The following is a 26501-nucleotide window of genomic DNA, read 5'->3' on the forward strand; positions in this document are numbered from 1 at the left end:
TCTGAATTTATACCTGAAGAACTCTTAGGAGTGGGATTGAGTTAGTAAATACAGGGAACCTAGTGAAGGAACACTGGCCTCTGACGAGTTATTTCAAAGGAGCTATGTAAACGCAAACTCTTTCCTCTTTCGGAACGAGTCCGTGCTTCCCATTGAGTGACTTATTCTTTGGTGGAGCGTTGCATACCACACGGTTCATTTGTGCCACTGGGAATTATAATTTGACTCATTGCCAAGGATCAAGTGGCTCATTTCCTGATGTTAATCATTTCACTTCCCACTTGGACTTAATGGCTGCGGAAGGAACAATTCCTCCATTATTTTCAGCATTGTTTGTGATGGATTATTTAAAATTCGCAAGATTTTAATTTTTGGTTTTCACTCCGAATTGAAGCGCTTTTGTCTTTTCTCCTGAATCGGCTGAAATTCTGGAGGGAGTTAGAGCTAACTTTGACCAATGGAGCTGCTGCAGACTAATTGCTAGTGGCCATTGGTCAACATCTTGTAACTAATTGCGTGGTAGATGGCAAACTGGATGGATTGTAACAATTCCTGTATAACACTGGTAGAAACAATGGGTGAGATCTTCCATTTTTGTCAGGTGTCTTGCTCACTGCCTGAAAAAGTGATGAGGCACCTGAAGAGGAAGACCCCGCATATCTTCTGCCTGCCCAGGCAGTTAGGAGGACAGCGGTAATTTTTACAGATGGACCATAGAAAGTATCCTTTCCGAATGCATCACAGCTTGGTGTGGCCCCTGCTCTGACCAAGACCACAAGAAACTACAAAGGGTCATGAACGTACCCCAGTCCACCACGCAAACCAGCCTCCCATCCTTGACTCCATCTGCCTCGGAAAAGCAGCCAGCATAATCAAGGACCCCACGCACCCCGGACACACTCTCTTCCACCTTCTTCTGTCGGGAAAAAGATACAAAAGTCTGAGTTTACGTACCAACCGACTCAAAAACAGTTTCTTCCCTGCTGCCATCAGACTTTTGAAAGGACCTACCATATATTAAGTTGATCTTACTCTACACCCTAGCTGTGACTGTAACATTATATTCTGCAACCTCTCCTTTCCTTCTCCCCTATGAACGCTATGCTTTGTCTGAATAGCTCACAAGAAACAATACTTTTCACTGTATACCAATTCATGTGACAAAATAAATCAAATCAAAACAGATTCCCCTGACCAAAGACTTGTGGATGCAATGTCTGGCATACCTAGGGCTGTCGACCAATCAGAGGCCCACAGCTCTTGCACTCAACAGTGCCACAGGGAGGGCAGTGGTTCATGCTGGAACTACACCCATTGGAGTCTCAGGATCACAGAGCGAAGAGGGGGGCCCATGGGAGTCGGCAGCAAGGGCAGGGAAGTGGTGCCTCCTTACCCATGTCCATGCCCTCGATCATGCACAGATTATTGCAGATCAAGGGATGCCTCCTACCCTGGGCTAGACCCAGGAGGGTCTGTGTAGCAGCCACAATGTGAACAGTACGGTTAAGGACAGAGAAATGTACGCTACTCCTCCAAAATCCAAGAATGATCCCTGGAATGAAGAGCTTGTCGTGTGAGGAACGGTTGAGGACTCTGGGTCTCTACTGGTTGGAGATTAGAAGGATGAGTGGGGATCTTATTGAAACTTACAGGATACTATGAGGCCTGGATAGAGTGGGCGTGGAGAGGATGTTTCCACTAGTAGGAAAAACTAGAACCAGAGGGAACAACCTCAGGCTGAAGGGACGATCCTTTAAAACAGAGATGAGGAGGAATTTCTTCAGCCAGAAAGTAGTGAATCTGTGGAACTCTTTGCCGCAGAAGGCTGTGGAGGCCAGGTCATTGAGTGTCTTTAAGACAGAGATAGATAGGTTCTTGATGAATAAGGGGATCAGGGGTTATGGGGAAAATGCAGGAGAATGGGGATGAGAAAAATATCAGCTATGATTGAATGGCGGAGCAGACTCAATGCGCCAAGCGGCCTAATTCTGCTCCTATGTCTTATGGTAAAATCATTACAGGAAGCAAACCTTCGGTTTCTTGCATTAATATAATGAGGGAAATTAAAAATATCCACATTTAAAACAGGCAGAGTTTTTACATTATCTGTGCCTGGATATAAATGTTGATTCACTGGGTATTCTATGATTTTATTCTAGATAATTAATCCCCTTATCTTCAGGTAACTTGTCTGACATCCAAAGATGGAAATATTTTCCAAAACTCCAGCTCAATAGTAATCATTTCAATATTTATTTTCTTTATTATTAATGTCACAAGGAGGTTACTGTGAAAATCCCCCAGTCGCCACACTGTTCGGGTACACCGAGGGAGAATTTAGCATGACCGATCCACGTCTTTCAGACTGTGGGAGAAAACTAGAGCACCCGGAGGAAACCCACGCAGACACGGGGGGAGAACGTGCAGACTCCACACAGACAGTGACCCAAGCCAGGAATCGAACCCACGTCCCTGGCGCTGTGAGGCAGCAGTGCTGAACACTGTGCGACCCCTGAACTGATCATTAAGCACTTTGGAATGTCCTGCAGTTGTGAAAGGCGCCATGGAAATGCAAGTCCTTCTCTTCCCCACCATCCCCATCCCCCCACCCTTTCTCTTTGAAAGATCATTTGTAACGGTCTCAACTACAGTTTTAAAATGCATTAAACGAGCTGCTCTCACACACAGCAAGGGGAGATGTCTCTGTAAGCGACAGCGCCCACTGTTATTAACTGAGTGATAGGACAAATGGACTATGGATTTTTTTTTAAAGTCTCTGACATAACAGTGAAATATCGTATCAGTGGAATAACCTGAATTTGTTATTGGATTTCACTGTAAGAAGCATTATTTCACATGTTATCTCCCGCCAGTTTGAAACATCATTCAGACAAACGGAGGTTTTCAACCATAGCCAAGAAACAGCAAATCTTAAAAGGCTTGTCACATAACTGCTCTTTAAACAGCAAAAGGGCTTGCAAATTCCACGTGGGTATAATAGAGACGGGTGAGAGGGGAGGGGGCAAAAAAAAAGAAAAGCCAGAACTATTGGCTGCTCCGCGAAAGATTCAGAGGCAATAAAAAGAGAAAGCGGACCGTCAAAACCAGTGGTGATTCGAGCCCGTGAAGATATGGTTTTGTCGGTGAAGTGGTACTGTATTAACAAGGAGATACGGGCACACTTTTGTAAATTAATCATTTTAATCCACAAGTCTGTCATCCCTAATCCCCGTTGAGTTGATATGCTGCGGTACTGTTGTGCTTTCATTATCACACACTTGAAACCAGAGATCAAAGCCTGCCTTGCTTTGTGGGGTTTAATAAGAGGGCTGCGGTGGCTCAGTCTCTCATACAAAATCGCCCACAAGGTCATCCGCTTGGATCTGAGTGGGCACTTGACGGGAGAAGCGTGCTGTCAGCCCCCTGCTTTCCAACTCCCATTGTCAAGGGTGACTTTGTCCTGTGACCAGTCCTCCACTGTCCCTTATAAGCCTTTCAAGAGCATGATAACAGCAGGACTGGGTTTCTTTTTATGTCTGTCATACTGTAATCTGACAAGACAGGACTATCAGGAATTCACCACAAACACTCTGATTCATTGCAAAGTACCCCAGCCTGGACGCCCGTGTGATCCCCTCTGACATCAGTGTGGCAGAGTGCCAGCAGGCTAACCAAGACTGCAGTTTGACGAGCAGTATAAAAGTGAAAGAATACTATAAAAGTAACCAATCCTAGCGCCCACACTAAACTACAGCTATCCATCTTCTGCCATGCTAACATAGTGAGACCATTTCTAGTTTGTGCTTAACATAAGGCAAAGTAAGGTTTGCCCTTGGGTATCAAAATGCTCAGCAGGAATCCAAGGTCATGCTTGGTTGTGGTGGGCACAGCGATCTTGGACAAGTTTCTCCCAGGATTCAAAGTTGACATCCAAGCTCCTGAGTGAAGCCTCAACGTGTCCTTGTGGTGCCGCGAATTGACTGCCGTAGGAACACACTCTGGCGCCTGCTCGGGTACACTGAGGGAGAGTTTAGCATGGCCAATGCACCTAACCGGCAAGTCTTTCGGACTGTGGGAGGAAACTGGAGGAAACCCACGCAGACACGGGGAGAACATGGAGACTCTGCACAGACAGTAACCCAAGCTGGAAATCGAATCCAGGTCCCTGGCATTGTGAGGCAGCAGTGCTAACCACTATGCCACCATGCTGCCCTACGTGAAGAGCTAAGCTCATGGGAACAGAACCAGTTCATCAAACTGCCCTATAGGAAAAAAAAAACAGTTATGACCAGAGCGCTTATTTCCCACTTTTTACTCTTTCTCGTTTTAAAGTATACAAGACCAGTGCGGATCGAAATTCTTAATTTCCCTCGTTAAATTGTTTTTTTTCTCCCTTCTGGATGGTGTCACCATTTCATAAGTAGAATAATTGTGTGCAACCAGTCAAAGTTCTGTGGCGTTGCCACACCAAATATTCTCACTTTTGAAAGTCATGAATTGTTTAAATACAAACTCAAAACAGGCTGTGTTTGCAGTGTGTTAAAAAGAGAGAGAGATGTGGTGCGATGAGGGATAGAACCCACAGGATTAAAGAGTTCACAAGTCCACTGATAGATATTTGATCCTTTCACTTTAATTTCAGGGAAATTGTATATTTTATTAAGAATTAAGCCTTATTTTGTTTAAGTCAGAGAAACTGGGTGTGCATTTATAAATCCTGAGAAGAAGCAGGTTCAACCCATCAGGCCATTCCAGTGTATGCACAGCCTTTTGTTTCGGGGGGAACATATACTTTGAATCCAACTGAATCAAAAATATGCCAAAATTACATTTGAAAAAAAACCTGAATGGCTTCATCTTAGTTTCATTGAAGCATTCTGAACTTTTTGATTTGATTTATTATTGTCACATGGACTGGAAAACAGTGAGCAGTATTGTTTCTTGCACGCTATACAAGATGAAACATATCGTTCATAGAGTACATAGGGAAGAAGGAAAGGAGAGGGTGCAGAATGTAGTGTTGCAGTTACAGATAGGGTGTAGAGAAAGATCAGCTTATTATATGATAGGACCATTCAAAAGTCTGATGGCAGCAGGGAAAAGCTGTTCTTGTGTCGATTGATACATGTTTTTGGACTTTGGTATCTTTTTCCCGATGAACAAGAGTGGAAGAGAGAATGTCCGGGGTGCGTGGAGCCCTTGATTATGCTGGCTGCTTTTTTGAGGCAGCGGGAAGTGTAGACAGAGTCAATGGATGGGAGGCTGGTTTGCGTGTTGGACTGGGCTTCGTTTACAACCCTTTGGAGTTTCTTGCGGCCTTGGTTAGAGCAGAAGCCATACCAAGCTGTAATACAACTAGAAAGAATGCTTTCTATGGTGCATCTGTAAATGTTGGTGAGATTCGTGGCTGGCATGCTAAATTTCCTTATTTTCTGAGAAAGTAGAAACATTGGTGGGTTTTCTTAACTATAGTGTCAGCATGGAGGGACCAGGACAGGTTGTTGGTGATCTGGACACTTAGAAACTTGAAGCTCTCGACCATCTTCACTTCACCACCATTGATGTAGACAGGGACATGTCCTCCACTACGCTTCCTGAAGTAAATGACTATCTCCATTGTTTTACTGACATTGAGGAAGAGATTATTGTCATTGCGCCACTTCACCAAATTCTCTATCTCTTTCCGGTGCTGTTTCCAGGTTGAACCAGGTTGGAAATCTTTGCCCTTTTCCGAGGAACCAGGGAAAAAAGTCTTTGCATTTGTATAGAGCCCTTCATGATCTCAAAATGCTTTCCAGCCAATGAGGCTTCATTCTGAAGTGTGATCAATGTTGTAACCTAAGGATTCACGATAACCAATATACACACAGCAAGCTCCAACAAACAGCACTTTGATAACAACTTAATCATCTGAATTTTAGTGATGCCAATTGATTGCTAAATTTTGTCGAGGAAGTTGAAGGGAGATAACGTTTATTTATTAGTGTCACAAATAGGCTTACATTAACACTGCAATGAAGTTACTGTAAAAATCCCCTAGTTGCCACACTCCGGCACCTGTTCGGGTACACTGAGGGAGAATTTAGCATGGCCAATTCACCTAACCAGTACATGGGAGGAAACTGGAGCACCCGCAGGAAACCCACACAGACACGGGGAGAATGTGTAAACTCCACACAAACAGTGACCCAAGCTAGGAATCGAACCCAGGTCCCTGGCACTGCGAGGCAGCAGTGCTAACCACTGTGCCACCCCTTATAGCTCCTCTATTCTTCAAAATAGTGCCATGGAATCCTTTACATCCATCAGAGAGGGCTGACGAATATCATTTTAACACCTTACCCAGTCAACAGGAGAGAAAGGAGTCCTACTTGGGATAGTCCTTGGAACTGTGTGTGTGGAGGCTGCAGTCAGTGATGGTTGAGTCCAGTGAGTTAATGTTAACAAGAGGACTTTGTGGGCAGATGTTTCAGTGATACCCTGTCAAGGTAAACAGTTTGTTTTCCTTCCCCCACCTAGTAATGCGCTAAGGCAGAATTTCATCTGTTCCAATAGCAAGGTTCTTTTTCTGGAACAAGTCGCTAGTCTGTTGCCAAAATCATCTAATCTCAAGCTCTAATTGCCATAGCACCAAGAGGGTTATAGATGTGGTTGATGCCACATTATTTCACGAATACATGCTTCATAGAAATCATACAAAATATACAACACAGAGGGAGGCCATTTGGCCCATCATGGCAGTGTTAGCGATGAAGACCTACCTGAGTTCATCCCACCTTCCTGCACTAGCCCTGCAGGTCAGAGCTTTTCAATGTGGCGAGAGCTTTTGCCTCCAGCCCCCTTTCAGCCAGTGAATTGCAGGTCCCTACCATTCTCTGGGTGAAAACAATAATGTTTCATAGAATCCCTACAGTGCACAAGGAGGCCATTCAGCCCATCGAGTCTGAGCCGACTACAATCCCACCCAGGCCCAATTCCCGTAACCCCACGCATTTACCCTGCTAATCCCCTGACACTAAGGGGCAATTTAGCATGGCCAATCAACCTAACCCGCACATATTTTGACTGTGGGATGAAACCGGAGCACCTGGAGGAAACCCACGCAGACACGAGGGAGAATGTGCAAACTCCACACAGAGTTTCCTCATCTTCTCTCTGCAAAATACTAGGCCTCCTTGGTTTTTGACCCCTCTGCTAAGGTGAAGTCCTATTTACTGAGTCCCTCCATAATTTTATACACCTCAACTAAGCCACCCCTAACCCTCCTACCGTGCCCTCCTTTTATCCAAAAATGATTAACTACAGCCAGAGAGGGTGAATATAGCACAGATGAATTCTGATAAACGTAAGCAATCTAACTAGAAAAGACCTACTTCGATTAAAAACTCACTCCCGCATGAGACAGAATTCTGAGAATAGGCCACATGGCGGTCTTGTACTAGATAAGCAATTATCTGGATGGACTTCAGGCAGTTTGCTATATATACACACAAGTATAATAAATTCAAAACTGAGCATTGGACAAAATGAGTTTCCAATAGCAGTGCATGTGTAAATGGAAGTATTGTTCAGATAACCAATTGCCAAATTTTGTAATACTAGGTGTATTTAGTTCAGCGTTTTAGATAATATTTAAATAATCATAAATATTCAATGAGGGTAATATCTACACATTTACAGTTCTGACGAAGGGTCATCCAGACTCAAAACATTGGCTCCATTCTCTCTTCACAGATGCTGTCAGACCTGCTGAGATTTTCCAGCATTTTTCCTTTTTTGTCTACACGTTTATTGTTGTCTGTTCGTTAAAAAATGCAGGACTTTTCACAACCTCAAAACATCCCGAAAGAATTTTACTTTCCTGGGAGCGGTTAATTGCCTGGAGGCAAGATTTCTGTCCCTTGGTTAGGTATGAGGTTCCACTTCAGAGAGGCAGCTCTGTGGTCCTAATAGTGCCACCAGGCCACTTCTGGGATTACACTCAAGGTTGAATGTTATCCACCCCTGCCAGCATGTTTACGGGGGAGAGGACCCTTAAAGTGTCTTGGGTAGACTTCCATATGCCATTGATTGACCACTTAAAGGCCTGAATTGGGACAGGGGTGGCCTGCCCACTCCCCGCAAAACGTCAGACAGGTCGGTGCGGATGAGGGGGCAATGGGAAGGCTAACTGGGTAACTTTATGGTCTGACCTCCCTCTCACCAAATAAAAACACTCTGGAGGGGAGCCTGTTAAATTCTGACCATAGAAAAGAAGCAGTATGAAATTCCAGACACAAATCATAGACTTTCATCATAGAATCGCTGCAGCACAGAAGGAGGCCATTCAGCCCATCAAGCCTGTACCGACCACAATCCCACCCAGGCCCTATTCCCACATATTTACTCTGCTAATCCCCCTGACACTAGGGTCAATTTAGCACGGCCAATCAACCTAACCTGTACACCTTTGGAGGTTGGGAGCAAACTGGAGCACCCGGAGCAAACCCACGCAGGCACGGGGAGAATGTGCAGACTCCACACAGACAGTGACCCAAGCCGGGAATCGAACCCTGGTCCCTGGTGCTGTGAGACAGCAGTGATAACCATTGTGCCACCTAATGATTAACATACTAAACAATTGAAAGCAAGCTTATAAAATTCAAGAATTTATAATCAAAACAGCAGATTACTGTTTTCGTAATTCATTAGTTATTCCATATTTAAGATGCCGTGCTTAAACTTTGATTACCACAGCAATAAAAATATACTAAAGGGAATGTAAGAAAAAATAAAGCAGATTCCAACAGTGGCTCATACAGTTTTTCCTCATTTATTATTTTCCATATGCTTTAGATTTTACTTTGAAACTTTTCTGAACTGAATGGTGAAAATTCTTTACCGTCTCTTTCATCCCCCATGATTCTTTTACCATCAATGATCCTTTTTTTCCATTTTATTTTTTATTTATGTCACAAGTAGGCTTACATTCACACTGCAATGAAGTTACTGTGAAAATCCCCTAGTCGCCACACTCCGGCACCTGTTCGGGTACACTGAGGGAGAATTTAGCACGGCCAACACACCTAACCAGCACATCCTTTGGACAGTGGGACGAAACTGGAGGACCCAGTGGAAATCCATGCAGACACGGGGAGATTCTGCATAGACAGTGACCCAAGCCGGGAATCAAACTTGGGTCTCTTGTGCCGTGAAGCAGCAACGCTAATCACTGTGCCACCGTGCCGTCCGATCTTCAATGGAAAATGGAAGACAACAATGTAAAAACAATCTTCTTTCATCTGTAGCCTTGCAGGGTAGAATTAGCTGGGGGATTAGCTAGGGTAAATGTGTGGGGTTATGGGGATAGGGCCCATGTGGTCGGTGCAGGCTCGAAGGGCCGAATGGCCTCCTTCTGCAGTGTAGGTATTCTATGATTCTATTCTAGGATTCTATGATTAATCCCTATGACTAAAACTATGGCTAGGAACATGCCAAGTTTTGCTGTCCGAACTACAATTTGCTATGTCCACTATGGCTCTCACCAACTTCTACAGATGCACCACAGAAAACTTTCTTTCTGGTTGTATCACAGCTTGGTATGGCTCCTGCTCTGCCCAAGGCCGCAAGAAACTACAAAGAGTCGTGAACGAAGCCCAATCCATCACTCAAACCAACCTCCTATCCATTGATACTGTCAACACTTCCCACTCTCTTCCACCTTCTTCCCTTGGGAAAAAGATACAAAAGTCTGAGGACACATACCAACTGACTCAAGAATAGCTTCTTCCCTGCTGCCATCAGACTTTTGAATGGACCTACCTCACATTAAATTGTTCTTTCTCTACACCCTAGCTATGACTGTAACACTGCATTCTGCACTCTCTCCTTTCCTTCTCTATGAACGGTATGCTTTGTATGTATAGCTCGCAAGAAACAATACTTTTCGCTGTATACTAATACATGTGACAATAATGAATCAAATCAAATCAAACTACCAAGATCCAATGGTTCTCTTATAAATGTTCATTCCTTATTTTATAGAGCTAGTGACTTTTAACTAAAATGCAATGATTTATATTATTATTGGTAAAAATGTTCTGAGATAGTTTAAGCGCAATAAATTCAAACTCAAACAATAATACAGGGAAGTCAATAAATACTTTATTACCATTTGTTACATACTGTAAAGTCAATATCGAGACTTTCAGCACAGGGATGTCATAATCGTTTATGATTCAATGTGATTGTTCATTGAATTTGCAATCAATGAGTGTTAGTGTTCAGAGAAACACTATATTTTATGATCTAGGATCATATTCTGTGATCGGTGCTCATCGCTACATGTAGCTCTTATCCTCAGTTTGTGCTTTCAAGATACCCTAAGCACTTTAACAATGTGAGGCAACCCATGACACATAACAATGGGCAGTAGGGTGACACAGTGGTTAGCACTGCTGCTTCACAGTGCCAAGGACACGGGTTCGATTCCCAGCTTAGGTCAGAATCTGTGTGGAGTTTGCACACTCTCCCCGTGTCTGCGTGAGTTTCCTCCGGGTGCTCTGGTTTCCTCCCACATTCTGAAAGACGTGCTAGTTAGGTGTATTGACCTGATCAGGCGCTGGACTAATAAATAAACTTTACTTTTTTACAAAGGTAAAAGAAACAAAATATGGAGAGATGGAGAGGGATGTGGAAGATAAAGGGGTTGAGAAAGAATTGCTCTAGGTTATTTATTATTTTATGCTTCTTGCTGAGAATTTCACGGTCACTGGTAGGCGTGTTTATTTATTATTCTCACAAGTAGGCTTACATTAACACTGCAATGAAGTTACTGTGAAAATCCCCTAGCCCGCCACACTCCGTCGCCTATTCAGGTACACCGAGGGAGAATTTAGCATGGCCAATGCACCTAACTAGCACGTCTTTCAGACTGTGGGAAGAAACCCATGCAGACACAGGGAGAACGTGCAAACTCCACCCAGACAGTGACCCAAGCCGGGAATTGAGGCCGTGTCCCTAGCGCTGTGAAGCAGCAGTGCTAACAACTGTGCCACTGTGCCGCCCCCTATGGAGGAGTTGTGTTGCTTAGTTACAACATGGTTTAGTAGGGCACACACGACGGACTAGCTGATCTTTTCTTTCTGACTTCCTGCATATTTGTTCTGTTCGTCATAAAGTCTTGATCAAATTGACAGAACTTAAAGGCATTTCTTCCTGCAACTGAGGGAGTACTGTAAAACATGAGTTCCAAATCCAACATTTTCAGCACTTTTGCATATTGCAAGCTTTATGTACTTTGCCTAAACAACACTTGGTTGTGGTGTTAGTCTGCTGAGGCATTAGGAGGTGGAAGTGGGATGGTTTGATTGGACAAGTTCTTCAAAGAATGCCCAATTCTGAAATTGGTGAATGTTCTTGTGGTGCCAGGATTTCTCTCACTCTGTGATCAACTTACCCTTCGTTGTAATTGGCTGGGGGGTCACGGTTCTGTTCACGAGTTTGGTTCTGTTCACTGCTATTTTCCCATCCTGCCCACCATGGGAATCGTAGCAGGCGGAATGGAGGCGGGGGGGGCAGACCATGCAAAAGTCCGTTGACCTCGGGTGGGATTTTCCAATTTTGGGACAAGCGCGGTTGGAAAATTCTGCCTATTGTGCTTCTCCCACCTTAAACAAAGTCTAACTGTCGCTCCCTCCAATTGAAATTTATTGGGTGGCACTCCATGGTTAGCACTGCCGCCTCATGGCGCCAGGGACTTGGGTTCAATTCCAGTCTTGGGTGATTGGCAGTGTAGAGTTTGCACGTTCTCCCCATGTCTGCGCGGGTTTCCTCCGAGTGCTCCTGTTCCCTCCCAAAGTCCAAAGATGAACAGGTTAAGTGGATTGGCCTTGCTAAATTGCCCCTTAGTGTCAAAAGATCAGGGGAATTTGCAGGTTAATGCGTGGGGTTTATGGGGATGCGGTTGGATGGGATGCTCATTCAGAGAGTCAGTGCAGACTTGATGGGTCGAATGGCCTCCTTCTGTACTGTAAGGACACTACTATATCCCACGTGTGCTCGCTTACATACATTGGTCAAGGGGCCTACAGGACTTCTTTCTTCACCAACGCTTGTGGGATTTAAAGAGTGATTATTGTGTTTTCCGGACGTATTCAGAACCAAGAGGAACTCAAAAGTTCCCACACAACATACTTGATTAAGTGATTGATTTTAATTCACTCTCACATTTTACCACTTCTAAATTGAGCACATTCAAATCAAACCCTGTTCGGCAAACAGGTGGGGGTATACAGTGGCGTAGTGGTTATGCCACTGGACTAGTCATCCAGAACCAGGCTAATATTCTAGAGCCACAGGTTCAAATCCAGCCACCGCAGCTGGTAGAATTTAAATTCAGTTAGTAAACTTGGAATATAAAGTTGATCTCAGTAATGGGGTCTGTGAAGCTATCATTGATAGGCCCATCTGGTTCAGTGATGTATTTTAGGGAAGGAAATCTGCCGTCGTTACCTAGTCTGGCCTACAAGTGACTCCGGAGCCACAGCAATGTGGCTAACTTTAAACTGCCCTCGGGCAACCAGGGACTTAGCAAGCCACTCAGGTCAAAAGCAATTAGGGATGAGTAACAAATTCTGGCTTTGCCAGTGACCCACACATCTTATGAAAGAATAAATAAAATATCTGGGGTTTATGTTCAGTTTGAAAAAGTCCACCTGTTAAATCTCTCCGTACTGAGGTGTCTCCTCGAGAACTACTCCACAGCCAGGCATCAGGGACCACAGGTCTTTATTCAGTCTACTCGCTCCACACTCCAAACGTTGACTGCCCACTCAGTGCGGTTCCCCACAGCTCACCCCACACCCCAGGTCACATGACCCATCCCCTTAAAGGGGCTATGCCCCAACAAACAGAACACTATCCTCCTTATTAGATAGTAGTAACACGTCGCCTCAATTCTGCAATACTCCAAAAGTAAAGTAAAGTAAAGTTTATTTATTAATCACAAGTAGGCTTACATTAGGGGCGGCATGGTGGCACAGTGGTTAGCACTGCTGCCTCACAGCGCCAGGGACCTGGGTTCGATTCTCAGCTTGTCTGTGTGGAGTCTGCACGTTCTCCCCGTGTCTGCGTGGGTTTCCTCCGGGTGCTCGGGTTTCCTCCCGCAGTCTGAAAGATGAGCTGGTTAGGGTGCATTGACCATGTTAAATTCTCCCTCAGTGTACCCAAACAGGCGCCGGAGTGTGGCGACTAGGGGATTTTCACAGTAACTTCATTGCAGTGTTTATGTAAGCCTACTTGTGACTAATAAATAAACTTTATCTTTAAACTTTTTACTTTAAATTAACACTGTAATGAAGTAACTGAAAATCCCCAGTCGCCACACTCCTGCACCTGTTTGGATACAGAGGGAGAATTTAGCATGGCCAATGCACTTAACCAGTATGTCAAAACACTCTCGATGGCTGATTCATTAGCCAGCCTTGTTCATTGATGGGACCTTGAACTGGGATTGTTCTCATTCAGCTCCAGGTCCCCATCAAAAGCAAAGATCAAAGAGGTAATGGGGTCTTAGTTGGGAAATAAGCAATAGCTGCACTAGTGCTCTGCATTGGTAGAGTCCTGGCTTCAGCTAGTTAACATTAAGTATTCCCCACGGCAAAGCTGGGAACACCTAAGCTTCAACACTTGCCAACCCGGGCCTCAATTGGCAGGGATTAGATGTTTCGAGTGGGTCTTGACAGTCCATTTCGGGCAAACAAAAGCTCTGCTGATTTGGATGCTTCAGTAGGTTGGCGTGAAGACTTTAAAGCTTTGCAACAATATGGCAGACATTTGACTGAGCAAAACAGGCCCTTTTTGAGCATCAGGTGTGAATTTCCTGTGCTGTTTTTAGTCCAGACTGTACAATGTGCAATGGACAATTTTCAATGAGTTAGGCAAGGGCAGAGCTGTGCTATGTAGCTGCTGTCCATCGCTGGAAGTGAACAAATTGGCATCAATTCATGCAATAGAATTTCAGTCTAGTATCCTCAAGCTTCTCTCTCACATTTCAGGGCATGCTAATGCGGGTTTAACAATTTTTAAGCTTCATTATTTTTTCTTGCTAATTTTCTCATCGACCTGCTCACCTAAGGTAATTGAACTCGAATAAAACTTTCATTTCCTGTGTGCCAACCACTGTCAGGTACCCCAGCAAGGGGTGCACAACACAACACGAGACTATTACTCACTGGGAAGTGGAGAGGGTAGTTGGGTGGTCAGTGCAGGGAGAAAATCCCAGCTGGACCACTGTCTGTGTGGAGTTTACACATTCTCCCCGTGTCTGCGTGGGTTTCCTTCGAGTGCTCCGGTTTCCTCCCACAGTCTGAAAGATGTGCTGGTTAGGTGCATTGACCTAAACAGGCGATGGAGTGTGGCGACTAGGGGAATTTCACAGTAACTTCATTGCAGTGTTAATGTTAGCCTTATTTGTGATTAATAAATAAAATTTTAACTTTAACTTCAAATCACATTTCAGCTTCACTCAATGCCCCTAAACACATCTCTAGCATGGCACAGGGGAGGTGTGGTAACGTGGCCCCTTTAAGGGGGTGATCTCTGAGGGCCATATGATTGGGCCAGACCCTATGGAGAGACAGCGTGGGAAATCGAGCCAGTCAGGAACAAGGGTGCGTGTCCTGGGATGGCGAGGAACCTCAATTGAAGCCAGGGAGGAGAAGACAGTAGATATGTATTGCAGTTGTATAGAACAATGGTATAAGCCATTGCTTGTACATATGTATTGGACACTAAGATGCAATTTAGCATGGCCAATCCACCTAACCTACACATCTTGGACACTAAAGGACAATTTAGCATGGCCAATTTCCCTAACCTGTACATGTTTGGACACTAAGGAGCAATTTAGCATGGCCAATCCACCTAACCTGCATATCTTGGACACTAAGAGACAATTTAGCGCTATATAAATGTCAGTGTTTCCTTTTCTTTTGGTTTCATAGACAAATAAGACTTTGGAAAGCCTCCTCCCCTCTGCAGCAGCTTTTGAACCGAATTTAATGAGTGCAGAAAAAGGGAGGGTTAATTGATTACAATTGGGGAGAGCAGCTGAGGCAAATATTGTGTTAAGAGACTCGAGAGAGACAGCGAGCAATTTAACTGTTTCCAGACCCTCACATGGACAGTGGATCAGGTCTCGCTGGCAAGTAATATCAACTGAGCAAGCTGTAGCAAACACAACAACTCCCGTGATACCTCTGTCCCTGCTGCAGAACAGATAAATATTAATGGACGGTTAGGTTTGAATAACTTCCATTTAAAATAATTGCTATCTTAATCAAACCCAAAGCATTAACTTTCTGTTACCTTGTGTACAAGGACAACTTTTCAGCTAGGTTCCACATGCAGCATTTGCCTTTATACAGCACCTTCCATGACCTTAGACTATCCCAGAGCACTGTGCAGCCAATGAGGTACTTCCGAAGTGCAGTCACTGCCACCATTTCAGGAAATAGAGTGGCCAATTTACGCACAGCAAGATCCTAGAAACAGGTTTTTTTTTGACTGAAGAGAAATTAAGAACAAGGGTCGCTGTCTGTATGGAGTCTGCAAGTTCTCCCCGTGTCTGCATGGGTTTCCTCCAGGTGCTGGTTAGGTGCATTGGCCATGCTAAATTCTCCCTCAGTGTACCCGAACGGGTGCCGGAGTTTCACAGTAACTTCATTGCAGTGTTAATGTAAGCCGACTTGTGACGCTAATAAATAAACTTTAGTGTTAATATCCCCAAGGTAAAACACACGTCAAACAAAATTTGACACCGAGTCACATAAGGAGATGTTATATAAGGGATATGGTGCAGAATAAGGCCATTCAGCCCATCCAATACATTCTCATGGGAGGGGGGGGGAGAAAGGGACAGTCAGATAGGCCAGTGATCAGGGGTGTGGGGGTATTGGGTATCATGATGTGGAGATGCCGGCGTTGGACTGGGGTAAGCACAGTTAGAAGTCTCACAACACCAGGTTAAAGTCCAACAGGTTTATTTGGTAGCAAATACCATAAGCTTTCGGAGCGCTGCCCCTTCGTCAGATGGAGTGGATATCTGTTCTCCAACAGTGCAGAGACACAGAAATCAAGTTACAGAATACTAATTAGAATGCAAATCTCTACAGCCAGCCAGGTCTTAAAGGTACAGATAATATGGGTGGAGGGAACATTAAACACAGGTTAAAGAGATGTGTATTGACTCCAGACAGAACAGCTAGTAAGATTCTGCAAGATCAGGGGGAAAGCTGTGGGGGTTACTGATAATGTGACAGAAATCCAACATCCCGGTTTAGGCCGTCCTCATGTGTGCGGAACTTGGCTATCAGTTTCTGCTCAGCGACTCTGCGCTGTCGGGCGACCTTCACGACACACGACAGCGCAGAGTCGCTGAGCAGAAACTGATAGCCAAGTTCCGCACACATGAGGACGGCCTAAACCGGGATGTTGGATTTATGTCACATTATCAGTAACCCCCACAGCTTTCCCCCTGATCTTGCAGAATCTTACTAACAGTTCTGTCTGGAGACAATACACATCTCTTTAACCTGTGTTTAATGTTCCCTCCACCCACATTATCTGTACCTTTAAGACCTGGCTGGCTGTAGAGATTTGCATTCTAATCAGTATTCTGTAACTTGATTTCTGTGTCTCTGTGCACTGTTGGAGAACAGATATCCACTCCATCTGACGAAGGGGCAGCGCTCCGAAAGCTTATGGTATTTGCTACCAAATAAACCTGTTGGACTTTAACCTGGTGTTGTGAGACTTCTCACGGTATTGGGTATGCCAGCATTCGGGTGAGGGGCCTGCAAAAGAAATCGGGAAGGTCAGTGATGATGTTGTGTGATTGCGCATGTGCCAATCTCCCCACTGATGGGTCAGCACATGCACAATGGCCCGCTGAGCACTATGCTGCCAGCCTCTTGGGCAGGATGAGGCTCCATTCTCCCCCACCCCCCTCCCCACCCACTTTCCAGCGTGAATCTCTCTGAGGCACTCTGTGATGCACAGAGCGTCGGAGATTTGTTCAGCTAAGTACGCCCAAAAGTTGGGCAGGAAGTTCTCCCGTTGTGCATTTGATTTTTTTGTTTGGGTGGATCCTGGCTCATATGTTTATCCAGCTTTCCCTTAGATTCATCTACACGATTCACTTCAACTGCTCTCTGTTGTAGTGCGCTCTACATTCTCACTGTTAATCCGATCCCAAGACAGCCAGTGAAGTGTGAAACGAGACACTAATACTTTTCTTGATAATGGGTTTATTCACAGAGTGCAGCATTATATATATATCTGCTTCGTAACTGCAGCCTCTCCTTATACTCTTTAATGAAATCACTAAATGAAACACAAATGACAGGGGTGACAGCCCCTGGTGGGTACACTGTGACTAAAATAGAACATCAAAAGGAAATTTAACTAATTCAATTCAAATATCATTACCAGGGATGATGATGCGCCCCCCCACAACCCCCACAGAGCACACTGGCTGTGATGGGCCTGAAGTGGAAGTCTCTCTTTATAAGTACTCTAAGCACTTAATCAAACAATGTATATAAACCTATGTATATTAACAGTATAATTAACATAGAATCCTTACAGTGCAGAAGGGGGCCACTCGGCCCATCGAGTCTGCACCGACCACAATCCCACCCAGGCCCTATCCCCATAACCCCTCATATTTACCCTGCTAATCCCCCTGACAGCACATCCTTCCTTAGGTATGGGGGCCCAAAATTGCTCACAATATTCAGGTACACTCAGGTACCACTTTAGCACGGCCAATGCACCTAACCAACACATCTTTCGGACTGTGGGAGGAAAATGGAGCACCCACAGGGAACCCACGCAGACACGGGGAGAATGTGCAAACTCCACACAGACAGTGACCCAAGCCGGGAATCGAACCCAGGTCCCTGGCGCTATGAGGCAGCAGAGCTAACCACTGGGCCACAGTGTCATCCCCTCTTGATTAGAAGGTTTTTGCACGCTCCTTATTCTCGACAGTTTATATTTTTGCAAGTGAGTGCAGGAAACATAAGTGTATGCCTTTAAAAATCTATAGCATTTCCAATTCCATGCCACACTCCAGTCCACTGTGTGATTACAGAACAGCAGACTTTTCCTCAGTGAGTAGAAATTCAGTTTGGGGGCAGAAAATTGTCCACAACATAGACTGCATTTGTGGAAAATTTGATGAGAAACATTAAATCTTAGTGACTGGAGCCGTGTGCAATCCAGATCAGAGACCTGTGTTTGCAGCAATCTCTGAACCCTCTTCTGCCCCTCAGGCGAGCGAGTTCAAATAAACAGACGGGTGAAATCGAACATGCTTGCTAAAGCACTTTCAGGGTCCTAAGTGAAATGCATTTGAGCAAACGTCAACACACTTTCCTGTAGAAAAGAGTCAGCAACACAAAACCACCTAGGAAATTGGCACGCTGCAGAACTAATTTGCGACTGACACTCTGGAAAAAGTGTAAAATTGAGCTTCAAATGACACATAAGTCTGTTGACGATGGAATTACATTGAACCTACAGCACAGAAACAGGCCATTCGGCCCAACCAACTGACTCAAGAACAGCTTCTTTCCTGTTACCACCAGACTTTTGAATGGATCTGCCTCGCACTAAGACGATCCTTCTCTGCACCCTAGCTATGACTGTAACGCTACATTCTGCAGCCTCTCCTTTCCTTCTTTATGAACGGTATGGTTTGTCTGTATAACGCGCAAGAAACAATACTTTTCATGCGACAATAATAAATCAAATCAAATCAAACTAGTCCATGTTGGTGTTTATGTTCCACACGGGCAACATGGTGGCACAGTGGTTAGCACTGTTGCCTCACAGCAGTGACCCAGGTGTCTGCAGAGTCTGCACGTTCTCCCCATGTCTGCGTGGGTTTCCTCCAGGTGCTCCAGTTTCCTCCCACACAAAGATGTGCAGGTTAAGTGGATTGGCCATGCTAAATTGCCGCTTAGTGTTCCAAGACGTGTAGGTTAGGTGGATTGGCCATGCTAAATTGCCCCTTGGTATCCAAAGATGTGTAGGTTAGCTGGATTTGCCATGCTAAATTGCCCCTTAGTGTCCAAAGATGTGTGGCGGAGTTGGATTAGCTAATACACCATGAAGAGAGAGAAAAATCCAACGCAGAATTTTGAATCCATATGACCCTTCTACAGAAGAAGAGTCACACAGATTTGAAACGTTAACTCTGCTTCTCTTTCCACAATGGTACCAGATCTGCTGAGTTTATCCAGCAATTTCTGCTATATAAATGCAAGTTGTTGTTGTATTAGTGGACCCCACAGATAGGAGCACCTTCTTTATGCTGCAGTGGTTTGAAGGGAAGCACCAAGTTGACTTAAGAAGGCACCATACAATGAATGGATACAATGAGCAGATAAAAGGTTTAGTCGTGGGCGCTGTCATCTCTTATCAGCGGTGTCCAAGACAAAAAGTTTCAGTTTATTTATTTGTGTCACATGTAGGCTTACATTAACACTGCAATGAAGTTACTGTGAAAATCCCCTAGTTGCCATACTCTGGCACCTGTTCGGATACACTGAGGGAGAATTTAGCATGGCCAATGCACCTAACCAGCACATCTTTCGGACTGTGGGAAGAAACCGGAGCACCCGGAGGAAACCCGCGCAGACACGGGGAGAACATGCAGACTCCACACAGACGATGACCCAAGCCTGGAATTGAATCCAGGTCCCTCGTGCTGTAAGAATCATAGAATCCCTACAGTGCAGAAGGAGGCCATTCGGTCCATCGAGTCTGTACCGACCACAATCCCACCCAAGCCCTATTCCCGTAACCCCACATATTTACCCTAGCTAATCCCCCTGACACTCGGGGCAATTTAGCATGGCCAATCCACCTAACCCGCACATCTTTGGACTGTGGGAGGAAACCGGAGCACCCGGAGGAAACCCACGCAGCAGCGGGGAGAAAGTGCAAACTCCACACAGACAGTGACATGAGGCTGGATTTGAACCTGGGTCCCTGGTGCTGTGAGGCAGCAGTGTTAACCACTGTGCCACCGTGCCGCCCGTGATCAAGATGCTTTGCATGTCTGGGTAAGTAAACATCTCCCAAGATACTGTTGGGACATTTCTATCTCTGTTTCTTTAATACTAACAGTGTCTGAATACTCATTGTAGCCACGTTATTATATTTTTGTTCTGCAGACCACGAAATAACCAATGGGGGTGATGCATGTTGTGTCACATAACTTAATGGATCCAATCGTTTGAAATTGCTCACTTTCTAAAGCATTGTAGATTGTTTCAGGGATAATTGGTATAATGAGTATTGCCTAAACCAAATGTTCTCTTAGCAAATTGGTTACTTGCATCCCTAAAGCAGTCTTATCTGTAACCCTGCCTCTGGAGCCCCACTGCACTGTGTTTACTGTACTCTATCAAAGCCCCGTTCTCCGCAATTGAATGAATAAAATACTGCGGTTTTCTCACATTGACTGACTGAAATAAAATAATCTATGATGCATGAACAAGTCTAAATGAAATAATAATATCCTTAGTGGTGAAAAATAGATTGGTAATACAGTAATTGAGCAGATTTATTGCCCTCTCCCTGAGCTAGTCTGCCGAAACAGCCTGCTATTTTATTTAATCTCATATCAGAGGAATTATTGGCTGGTAATCTATTGTTAAACATCATTTAGAGTGATGGATGAAAATGTCAGGGTTCTCAACATAATCAATTCATATCTCATTAGCACATATTATTTATGATTCTTATAATGAGACCTGCAGGAGTCTCTGGGGAGGGCGGGAAGGAGAGAGGGGGAACTGAAAATCCTAGCTGCTGTTGGAATGAAATGAGAAATACTGTAGCTTATAAGTTAATAACGGCATGTATAAAAATGCTCCCCCATCGTAGTGATTGTGTTCACCGTCCTACAAATAAGGTCCACCTTACCCCCAGCCCAAACCAATCGAAGAGGCAACATTCCCTCCTCAGCACAAGAAAGGGAATGAAGCTTAAAACCCCAATCGTTGAAATCTAACAAAAAAAAAGCATTTAAAGTAGCAGAAGGAAAACCCATCAAGTTGATTACAGAGCACGGGATTAATATTTGAAGAGAAACATGTCTTTATTCCGTTACAGTTGGCGGTGTACCTGTGAAGGGGCGCTCTTTTGCATAATGTATATGTGTATTATATGAAGATGGATTAGTATATTATTCCAACTGTAAAATGATTTAGATTTAAGGGATTTATATTTTGTTGCAGTACGTTACCTCCGTGGGAGAGACCAATGAAAAGCCAGCTTTGATTCATGGACCAAATGTGCGGCGGTAATCATGGTCATAGTGTCAATGACTGCCTCAATTAAAGTGCGTTTTGCGAATCATTTGTTGCTCCAGCTCATAAGCATCAATAAAGGAAAATGAGTAATAAATGAGTGTCAGGAGGTACAAAGGATCAGCTCATATTTCAGACGAAAATGAAGACAAAATGTGTCTTTTATTTGACTGCAAAATTCCCATTAACTGTCTCGCTGACAGGGGGTATGGGGTGGGGGGAGGGGAGGCGGGTGGGGGCAGAGCTGGATCAATAGGTGAATGGTCACAGAAAACAGCTTCTTGCTGCTTAACAGCCAAGGCAAAAAGGGAACTTGTCATATTGTGATCTTTATCAAGTAATCTCCATTACATTGGTGTTATGATCCATGTAGGCGTGCTTCAGCACCTTGCTGTTTGATTGAATGTCTTTATAGAATGGTTACAAATTTCAAAAAATGCTAAATGATTTTTATATTCAATAAACCCTCGCCAACTTTATATTTTTTTTCTCTCTTGCTTTCCTGAGCTGCCTTTCCGATAAGCCCAGAGATGCAAGAAGAGACTCTTATTGATTTCCTCATTCTTCATCATTGATAAACTAATTGTACATATTACCAGCCTGCCTTATCCCTAAACTGTTTTATTCAGTATCCACTAATTCGTGACAAGTACCAGTCTAATTTTGAAGAGATACAATGACCTTCAATTGGAACCATATATCTGACTCCCCGCGGTCACTCCCCGATTGATGCTATGGCTGGAATTTTCCAGTAAGAAGTCTCACAACACCAGGTTAAAGTCCAACAGGTTTAATACCATAAGCTTTCGGAGCGCTGCCCCTTCGTCAGATGGAGTGAAATTTTCACTCCATCTGACGAAGGGGCAGCGCTCCGAAAGCTTATGGTATTTGCTACCAAATAAACCTGTTGGACTTTAACCTGGTGTTGTGAGACTTCTTACTGTGCTTACCCCAGTCCAACGCCAGCATCTCCACATCATGGAATTTTCCAGCCATTAAGATCCCACCGACGGTGAACCCCTGCCACTCGGGTTCAAGGAATGGGAAACCCCATTGACAGTGGTGGTATCCACCGACCAATGGAGGGCTACCCCCTCTGGCCTGAAACACGCTGCGGGGACATGGAAAGTCCCACCCAGAATGCTCAGAATCGACACTCTTAGGGTTTGCTAGTATTATGAAACTACAAAAAAAAGCATCTGTTGTACAGAGGGGTGGCACAGTGACGCAATGGTTAGCACTGCTGCCTCAGAGTGCCAGGGACCCGGGTTCAATTCCCAGCTTGGGTCACTGTCCATGCAAAGTCTGCATGTTCTTCCCGTGTCTGCGTGGGTTTCTTCCGGGTGCTCCGGTTTCCTCCCACAAGATGTGCTGGTTAGGTGCATTGGCCATGCTAAATTCTCCCTCAGTGTACCCGAACAGGCACTAGAGTGTGGCGACTAGAGGATTTTCACAGTAACGTCATTGCAGTGTTAACGTAAGCCTACTTGTGACATTAATAAATATACTTTAAACTTTAGTGTGGAGTTTTAGGTGGAGTTTGAACGTTCTCCCTGTGTCTGTGTGGGTTTCCTCCGGGTGCTCTGGTTGCCTCCCACAGTCCGAAAGATGTGCTGGTTAGGTGCATTGGCCATGCTAAATTCTCCCTCAGTGTACCCAAACAGGCGCCAGAATGTGGCGACTAGGGGATTTTCACAGAAACTTCATTTTAGTGTTAATGTAAGTCTACTTGTGACACTAATAAATAAACTTTAAACTTTAGTTCTTTTTATCAGTGCATGGTTATTTTTTAATGGATGGTTGAAGTATCAGGATAAAAAGTCATCTGGTCATATTGGACACCAGCAGGGTTGTTCCCCAGATTACTTCACCTTGTCAGCTTCCATACAATACATATTGCAAAGGTTTCTTTTTCTCTTAGCTTGTAAATATTAATTACTATATAACCATTTGACAAAAAAGCTTGACTTTCTATTTATATCTCACAGAGAAGGCTGCTGACCCTATAATTAGTGAGGGGGGGTGCAGTCAAATGTACCATTGAGCTGAACAGAGTCAAATCCAGTCACTGAGGACAAACCCATGATGTAAACATTAAGGCCTAAGACACCATTTTGCAAATTCAAACTCACGCACCTTCTCATCGACAAGGAATTAAATCTAAACACATTAACACGTCCCATCTGTCATTTGTATAATCATAGAATCCCTACAGTGCAGAAAGAGGCCATTCGGCCCATCGAGTCTGCACCGACCACAATCCCACCCAGGCCCTATCCCCGTAACATACTTACCCTGCTAATCCCCTGACACTAAGGGTCAATTTAGCATGGCCAATCCACCTTACCAGCACATCTTTGGACTGTGGGAGGAAACCGGAGCGCCCGGAGGAAACTCATGCAGACACGGGGAGAACGTGTAAACTCCACTCAGACAGTGGCCCAAGCCAGGAATCAAACCCGGGTCCCTGGCGCTGTGAGGCAGCACTGCTAACCACTGTGCCACCGAGCCACTGTGCATCCCATATATACAATGTATATTATACATATATATATATATAATTAATCGATATAACATGGTAGTCAATGGTTGTTTTATTTCACTCGAGTTGCCTCTATTCCTTTGCAGCATTGTGACTCATTCTTCATTATCATCCCTCTTCATGCTTCTCACTGTCATTTGCCATTTTAATCTAACGAAGAAGCATCAATATTTTCATCGATTGGCTGAGTTCTTTGACTGATTTGTAATCATCGCAGGACATGACATTGCTCAGCTCATCTCTGCTTTTGAAAAGAAAATACAAAAACTTGGGAATGGAAATTGCTCTCTGAGGATTCTTTCAAAATGAGTATGCAGGGAGCTTGGCACAGGGGGAACGCAGTAGAAACATAGAAGATAGGAGCAAGAGGAGGCCATTCGGCCCTTCGAGCCTGCTCCGCCATTCATCACAATCATGGCTCATCATCCAACTCAATAGCCTAATCCTGCTTTCTCCCCATAACCTTTGATCCCATTCGCCCCCCCCTTGTCGCGGATACTTTTTGTAGCTAAGGATGTTGAAGCGTTCAAAGTATACGCCGGGGATCGGGGTGGGGTGGCGGTGGAATATCTCAGTTTCCAACACCGCTCAGAATCTTTTCCCAGTGTTGTCATAAGCAGTGCTTAGAAGGTCAATCATTAATTCCTGGACACTCCAGGACACTCCAAAAATAACAAGGCTAATCCTGAATTGGTCAATTTAGACCAGTTTGGACTTCAGTGGAAGTGTCACATTGATCTGTGTGTCCCATCTCCTGATCATACATAGGGAGTGGCCGGTGATATAAGCATGGTCTGTACACCCTCAATACGATAGTTATCCCTCCTGTCGTGATTCACAACTTCAACCTCTGGTGTGAGCCACGGTAAGAAGGCAGGTGCAGGTTAACCTGTTGCTATTGTGCAACTTCCTCCGGCCCTACAGCCGTCTGAGATCTCTGTACTCCTCCAGTGCTGGCCTGAGGCACACCGCTGATATCCACGGCTTCTCTACTGCGGTCCATGCCTCCAGCTTCCTAGATCCTAAGCTTTAGAATTCCCTCCCTAAACCTCTCTGCATGTTCTCCTTCAGACCGACACTCCTTTGAACCTACCACATTGAGCAAACTTCCTCTCCTCAGTCCTAATATCTCCTTCAGCCTCTCTGCATCAAGTTTCGATTTATGAGGCTGGGTGAGGTTATTTGGAACATCTTACTCTATTAAAGGCAGTATATAACTGTAGGCTGTTGCCATTCAATCTCTGGTGACCGAAGATTGGGGCCTGTGCGCAATGGCACCCTTACAGCTCAGCAGCCGGCTTATCAGCAGGAATAGGCTCCGCCCACTCCCCCTACTGGTGAGATCACATTTTGCCTCATCTATTTTTCTAAGTGACATACGACTGCGTCTGCAAGCTCACCCAACAAATGGACGAGATTCTCTTCCGTTTTCACACTCGTTCAGCACTGAAAATGTTTTTGTTAAAATCGCCCCCTAAGCTTTGGAATTTCCTCCCTCATCCTCTCCGAGTCTCCTCCTTCAGACCGATACTCCTTTGATCCTACCACTTTGAAGAAAACTCTTCTCTTCTGTCCTAATATCTCCTTCAGCCTCTCTGCATCAAATTTAGATTCATAAGGCTGGGTGAAGCCGTTTGGAACATCTTACTCTATTAAAGGCAAGACATGAATGCAAGTTGTTGTTGCCTTTCAAGCTCTGGGGACCTGAAAGAGTTGGGGATTTAGTCCGATAATGTTCCTTCTGGTGAACCAAGATGTTGCCTGGTATGGAGGGCATTAGCTATGAGGAGAGGTTGGAGAAACTTGGTTTGTTCTCACTGGAGCGACGGAGGTTGAGGGGAGACCTGATGGAAGTCTACAAGATTATGGGAGGCATGGACAGAGTGGATAGTCAGAAGCTTTTTCCCAGGGTGGAAGAGTCAATTACTCGGGGGCATAGGTTTAAGGTGCGAGGGGCAAGGTTTAAAGGAGATGTACGAGGCAGATTTTTTACACAGAGAGTAGTGGATGCCTGGAACTCGTTGCCGGGGGAGGTAGTGGAAGCGGATACGGTAGTGACTTTTAAGGGGCGTCTTGACAAGTACATGAATAGGATGGGAATGGAGGGATATGGTCCCCGGAAGGGTAGGGGGTTTTAGTTAAGTCGGGCAACATGGTCGGTGCAGGCTTGGAGGGGCGAAGGACCTATTCCTGTGCTGTAATTTTCTTTGTTCTTTGTTCTGAACCGATATCTGATTCTCAGCGAAGTAAAGAGTGGAATGTGTTCATGGCAAGTTCCTGGTTGTTTACTTTTGAGCCTGACCATAGATATAAGGGGATGGGGAACTTTTCCTTCAGTTTAATACATTTCATGAGTGAGCTCTTGTCTTGTATCCCATGGTCACTGCTGGCCTAAGAGAGAATAACATTCCTGCTTCCATGTATTTAAAATTCAAACTTTGCCTCTGTTTTTTTGTTTTGTATCCTTCCAACAATTACATGATGCCATCAACAACACTGCAATCAATACTTGGCTGCAGCTCACAATTCTTCTTTTTACAAAAAAGCACAATTCAAAAAAATAAAAAAGATAAAATAGTTGCATTTCTAATGGG

The sequence above is a fragment of the Mustelus asterias genome, chromosome 7, assembly GCF_964213995.1.
Source record: "Mustelus asterias chromosome 7, sMusAst1.hap1.1, whole genome shotgun sequence".
Lineage (NCBI taxonomy): Eukaryota > Metazoa > Chordata > Chondrichthyes > Carcharhiniformes > Triakidae > Mustelus > Mustelus asterias.